Source organism: Cynoglossus semilaevis, chromosome 19 (genome assembly GCF_000523025.1).
Source record: "Cynoglossus semilaevis isolate Cse_v1.0 chromosome 19, Cse_v1.0, whole genome shotgun sequence".
Taxonomy (NCBI): Eukaryota; Metazoa; Chordata; class Actinopteri; order Pleuronectiformes; family Cynoglossidae; genus Cynoglossus; species Cynoglossus semilaevis.
In genome coordinates, this window is record NC_024325.1 from 17,591,648 (window position 1) to 17,598,459 (window position 6,812).

Below are 6,812 nucleotides of genomic sequence, written 5' to 3' on the forward strand. Positions count from 1 at the left end.
AGGAAGAGGCAGGAACGCTGGATGAAGAAGAACTCTGGATGAAGAGGCAGGAACGTTGTATCTAACAGACGGCAGGAATGTTGGATGAAGAGGGATGTTGGATGAAGAGGCAGGAACGTTGTATCTAACAGACGGCAGGAACATGCAGATTTTCTGGGAGAATCATTTTATTCCTCAGGGATTGGTCCCTGACTTCAGATCCGTGCTGGTTCCTGCTCCTCGCTCTTCAGTCTAGTGGCGACTGCAGGTCTGACCCACTTCTCTGTGGAAAATACTTCCTGCTCCACGGAACGATCTTCCTATGAAAAGATCCCCTTCTTCCTACTCGACAAGGTCAAAGGTCGTCGTTTATTTCTGGAGAATCGTTGAATGTAAACCACAAGACAAAAAAAAAAAAAAAAACAATCATGCAAATGTGTGAGGGTCCATCTGCTGTTGGGTGGAGGTGATGACGGTCCGTGAATTAAAACAGCGTTTGTGCTGCGGTGTTGGAGCCACGGCTGTTGTTGGTGTTTGTTCTGGGTGTTGATGGTTTACATTTAACAGCCTGTGGGAAGACAACGTTTCTGTTTGTGTTGTCCTTTGTCTCAGCTGAAGGGGGGGAGAGTGGAGGGAGGAGGGCCGGGGCGGGGGCGAACACCACCAGAGTGGGCGGTGTAGTTAGGTGGAGCGATGTCTCTGGAGTTCTGTCTTTTGGTCGTGGCCCTTTTTTTTTGTACTTCATACAATATGGATTTTTCTTAAGTCAATACAATTTTTTTTTTATTTATGACCTACAGTATATATGACCTTTTGACATGTGACCTGAGAACAGGTAGTGCGGTGACGTAAATATTCCGTATCATTTTTTTTCCACCAGTCTGAGAAACAGAGGTCGTGTTTTTTCCGACCAACTCCAGGCTGTAGTTCACGATCAGAGCTGGAGGTGGAACCAGAACGTCCCGCTGTGGGACTGGATAAAACCAGTATTAATGGGATTATCCAGTGACCCACGACCCACTGCATTTATCCCAGCGGCCCACTTTTGGGTCACAAACCACCACTTCAGGAACAACGTGTTAAAGGATCAGTTTGACTCCAACTTGTTTCTATAAAAAGGACATGAGTTTTGGAGTTTGATTAATGTTAATGATGTTGACGATTACAGAGTTTGTTCGGTGTCATTGCTAATTTTTTCTTTATTTTTTCTTCATTTTTGCTGCGCCTAAATGCAAATATTAGATTAGCGTTAAATGTCAGCGTGGATCAATATTGTCCTGTTTGTTTCGCAGCTTCATTCGTCTTCCGTGACGACAGTTTGGTCTTTAAAGAATCACAACGACACGACGGGATTTCTGATAAAAGATGAAGGTCAAACATTTATCTAACGTCACAACATCAACACTGACGTCTGTGGTCGGTGCTGGTACTTCATCTACCGTCCGAAAAAAAAAATTGAGATTGAAAGTTTGCTTTGCAACTTAACTTCTTCAAAATATCTTTACAAATCTAACGCAACATTACTGTAATGAGAAAACTTTTTTTAACTTGGCCCTTTTGAAAAAGTAGAATAAAAACATGAAACTTTTTTAACTTGGTCCTTTTGAAAAAGTAGAATAAAAACATGTTTTTTTAGCCCAGTGATTTTGAGTCACACCAGCCGTCCAGGCCTGACTCACTGTTGTGAAGTTAGACTGACACGGTCATGTTGCATGACATTGGCTGCAATATTTTGAGCATGATCAGAATCAGAAAATGCTGTTTTTGAACCTATTATTGGGACACATATTGGGACATATATATATGTACATGTATGTACATATATATTTTCAACATTTCATATTCTTTATTCAAATCTCATGACAAAATACTTTTTTTTTCTTTTGCTCGTGTATTTGTGAACATACTTTTTGGGAACTTTTGGTCTAAAGTTTCGCTGCTGGCTGTTTGCTTTCTTATCGCATGACCTGTAGTTGCCAACAGTTGGACAACTATGTTGACTTGGACTGTGGAACCTTACCACCCCCCCCCCCCCCCTGACTCTGGATTAGCTCACAGTAAATATTGGCACGTTGGGCTGAGATTTGGACTTTTACGTGGTTGAAGTTGCTCGTGTTGCTCTTCAGAAACACGATGATGATGAAGAGGAGGAGGAGGCGTGTGTGACACGTGATGTGATGAACCAGTGTGTGTGTGAGACCCCGGCGGTCGTCACTCAGCAGATGGACCGACGGGTCGCGGTGATGAATGGGCCGCGGTGCGACGCCTGAGTCTGTGGACGACCACCAGAGGAATCTCTAACTCTTTTATTCCACACATTCTTCTAAACTGTAATAAAATCGTCCGTCTTAATATCTCTGGGACCTCCAGGAGGCGCTCAGGTAAGAGTTCTCAATGAAATACAGCTGCACCATTTGGAACAAATACGAGGACGATGTCTCTTTGAAGACGGCTTCATCAGACTCAGGACAGGTTTTTTTTTTCTTCTCTTCTTCCTGTCGCGTCACAACAGACGGCAGATTTACCTGAAAGTAATTGATCGGTGAGTGACACGTCAGGCCCGCCGTAAATCAGGAGGTTTTTGAGCAGCTGCCCGACCGTCCATCCGTCATCCTGATCTCTGTCGTACCACGTCACACTGAGAGGTAGAACAGGCTGCAGCCCAGAGGACGGGGGTGGGGTTGGGGTGGTGGTGGTGGTGCACGACGTGGGCCTGTTGTTTGATTCCATTCTCTCGGTGTCTGCTGTCCACGCCCACGGACGACAACGTTCACGTTCATTTGTTGTTGTACGCATTAGAAGCGGGCGCTAATGCTGCTGCGCTAAATCAATCTCCTCCTCGCCCGAGGCTGCGGCGTCTACAAAGGCGTTTGTGGGCCGCGTCCTACCTTCACGCCGCACTGTCAGCATTCATCAGGTCTTAGTGCGGCTCGTCTGATCCCGGCCAAGAAGCTGTTACCACAGATTAACCCGGGCTTCTCTGTTGTGTGGCAGCTGACCTGTATGTGTGTGTGTGTGTGTGTGTGTGTGTGTGAGATTCAGGTTTTTCTATACTTGTTGGGATGTTTTTTTTGAGCAGGATCGTTGTGGAGACACGTGGTCTGGTCCCAGATTTAGTCGAGGGTCAGGATAAGAGTTATGGTCATCTTAGAGTTAGAGTGAAGCAGGCGTCCCCCAACCTCCGGGGCGGAGACCTGCCATGGTTCATTTGATTTTTGGTCCGTACCAAAGGAATACTTTTAGTTTCCATTTTTAAAATGTTCTTTATCGTCTGCACGGCATTTAAAACAAAAAAAAATCTTTTTGACTCAACGACTGCAATTTTTTTTCTTTCATGCAGATTTTAGCAAAACTGAAATGTCACTGCAGAGCATCTGTAAAAGGTTGTGAAGTGAGACGTTCTGCACTGACGGCAAACAAATCAGGATCAACAGAGTGGATCTGGATGTTAGGAACACGCTTCAGGTTTCACTGTCTCCTGTCAGCCACTAGGGGCAGGGAAACCAGACTGACACTGAGACTGTGATATGTTGACTTGTAGTATACTAGATTAAAAATATATATATATATGTATACATGTATTTATATAGACATATATATATTTGTAAATATATGTATAAATATATATGCATATATTTATACATATATTTACAAATATATACATATGTTTATGTATGTGCATATGGATACACATATGCATATATTTGGTTGGCAAATATGCTGTATATATGTTATAGTTAAGGTGAGCATAGGGGGCAGCAGTGAGCTCTGAGATGTGGTCACAAAAGTCGTTCTCTCTGCGTTTGCATTTGCGTGTGCGTTTGCGCTACATCTTTACGACCTTCCCTGGTAAACGGTGACCTTGTGAGAACCCGCGGTCTCCGTGGACGACGGCGCCGTCCTAATGAGGCAGAACCTGGTTTCTGAGGCTCCACTAAGATTAGAATCAGCAGGTGAACCGTGTTCAGGCTAAGGTGAGGGGAGAACCTTTGTTTGGAGGACGGAAAAGTCGATCCGCCGTCCTAACAAGGTTGGCTGCACACACACACACACACACACACACCTTTTGTCAGTGTGTGTACACGTGTGTCTGTTGTTTCTCTTCACTAACTGCCAATTTGTCTGGTGGAAGGAAAGCTTTTACAGACGCAGTCGTCCTCTCTGTGCACCTGGACGTTTAACTGTGATGAATATAACACACACACACACACACACACGCTCACACACGCTGTCTGCTGGATGAGCAGGCTGACCAATCAGAATGTGTCAAGAATCACAGATAACAATAAAAAGAAAAAATGGGACAGAAGAGGAAGATGAAGTAGATCAAACATGGGGGGCGTGGTCCGCGGCTTGGACGTCAAACTGTAGGTGTGAAAACCTCAGCTTTGTTTGTCTGCGTGACGTTAGTAGAAAATGTCGAGTCGTATATTTGCTGCTAAAGGAGCCATAAATATAATCAGCGGTTGTTATCATTTAACAGCAGTTTCATTTGCTCTGCAGCAGGTTTTTAACAATAACAGTGAAGGAAAGAAGAAGAAGAAGTGTGGATTAAAGAGGGGGGGCGGGGGTCAGCAGCTGTACACTAATTCACTCCTGGATAGAACCTGATAAGACACGGTCGTCTCTCTGTCCAACGAACACGGGAAAGAATTTACAACCTTTTTATGTTTCGCAGATTAAAGAGAAACAGACGATGAATACAACAACATCCAACCTCAGTGTAGAGGTCAGGGGTCACCAACTGTATTTGTTGAAGGCCCAGAATTTTCCTGGACAGACTCGTTGGGGCCGAACCTGGTATAAAGTGAAAAAAAAAATCACATTTTTGTTTAACCTTTTGTTTTGATGGGGTTTTTTTTGGAATGTAGTCGTGTGCCAGATTTGGCCCCCGGGCCACAGGTTGATGTTCAGTGGTGTGGAATGTAATATAGAAATAAGTGTATTGTGCAGAGTACACAGAGTACATGCAGTACTTTCTCACTTCTGTAGCAGGAAGTTGTAGGAAATCCAAACGTCGATCTGTAAGAGCTGGAGCTAAGAACGGTTTCCTGAGTTTGTGAAGTTGGTTTCCTGTTGGTGACGTGCGTGGACGGAGTCGGTGAATTGACTTTTACCACAGAAATACTTCTGTTTTTTACTCTTTTTTCAAAAGTGGCACCAGTTTTCTCAGTCTTTTCTTGTCCACCTTAAACCAGATGTTACAGTCGTGTTTGAGGTCTAGACTGAAGGACATCTGTCCTGGACTCTGGTCCTGGACTCTGGTCCTGGAGCCTGGACTGACAGACTGACAGGGGGCAGCAGAGTTCGTTCTCCTCCGTCTCCAGGTGTATCTTTTTCTCTCTGCGTCTGTGAAGCAGCTCATTATTGGTGGATCCAGACGCGGTGCGGCGTTCTTCCCTTGACCCTCGGCCCTGTTTTTCTTCTCTTTAACTCTCGCAGTCGTACAAACTTTTATGCTGCTGATTCTCTGCTGATTCTCTGCTGAAAAGGCCTTCAATACCAGAAGCGTTTTTAGAAGAAGAATAATAAAAAAAAAGACAAACATATAGACGTAATTCACTACATCAGAATTTGAAACTTGAATTAAAAACCACAGACGGTCTTTTCATCTCTTCTTCAGCCCCAGACGCTGCACTGAAGGCTGGGCCTCATCACTGGTGTCATTCACCTGATGAGACGGTGGTGCAGTGGGCGGGACGTCCAGAGGGTCAGAGAGTCCCTCCTGGTCATGTTTGGCCTGCGTTGATTTGTCTCATTGGTCTTAATGTGTCGTTGAAGACGTGACAAAGCTGCTGTTATAATGCTAACCATTAGCAACGGCTCATTGTTGTAGCAACGGTTTCCATGAATATTGATGAGGATTGTTTGGTTTGTTTAGAGATTGTTGCTCATCTGGGCTTTGATTAGGTTTGTTTAAAGATTGTTGCTCATCTGGGCTTTGATTATTGGAGTCAAAATAATAGTCGTCTTTCTCCTGTGGAGTCGGAGCTAAAATAATTAAGACAACAAAAATATTTAGTTTATTTATTATTTAGTCAAACATAAATGACCTTTGGTGATTAGTTTGACCTTTTATAATTCTGATATTAATTTAATCTATAATTCAATATCTTTGTGAAATAACTTTTATTTTGAAAAAATAACCTTTGATTCAGATGAACGTATTAATGTCAAGTGTTTGATAAACTGTTAACGACGATGATGAATCCACCATTAATCAGAGGAACTGTTTAAATCGTGAATATTATTATTATTAATTATTATTATTTTTCTTGGAGAATAATTTTTTTTATTGGACACGGAGACGTCTGATTGGTCAGAGATGTTGATTCTGTGACATGACTGTGTTTCTCTCTCAAACGTCTCCACCGCCGTCGCTCCACGCAGTCACTTCATCCTCCCTCACGCCTACAGAACATTTACGTTCACTTAATGAGCCCGCTGTGCACGCCGCCGTGTTTACGCTTGTAGCTACGACTGTGTAGGTAGCTACCTAATTACCTGGCTTGCTGGTTTGTGAAAATGTCAGCTGTTAGCGAACCTCCTGCCACGCAGAAAAAAATGGATTCTCTTGGTTTCCTTTGTCCGTTTAGTCGCAACGAGGCGCGGCCGCGGCCGCTTTACCCGTGCACGCCACGGTACACGGGGGCTTCAGATTGGTTGCTCAGCCTGTAGTCGGAGCCGCAGCGACGTATGTGTTCTATTTATCACACTTAGTCGTACAGGTGCAGTGAGAGAGGGTTTCTGTAAAAGCCTGTTTCAGTAAAAGCCTTTCCAACAAGACAAATTGGCAGTTGGGCGAGAAAAACAACCAGCACTAACCCCCCCAC

The 6,812-nt window shown here is 43.9% G+C and overlaps 1 protein-coding gene across 1 annotated transcript in view; it reads left to right on the top strand.

The window, feature by feature from the left end:
* The first annotated feature begins 2,067 nt into the window (after window positions 1–2,067).
* nrxn2a (neurexin 2a) overlaps window positions 2,068–6,812 on the top strand; it is a 121,793-nt gene continuing 117,048 nt past the window's right edge. The window contains exon 1 of the mRNA XM_025065880.1: window positions 2,068–2,360. The gene's annotated coding sequence lies outside the window, so the exon portion shown is untranslated. The remainder of the gene's footprint in view (window positions 2,361–6,812) is intronic.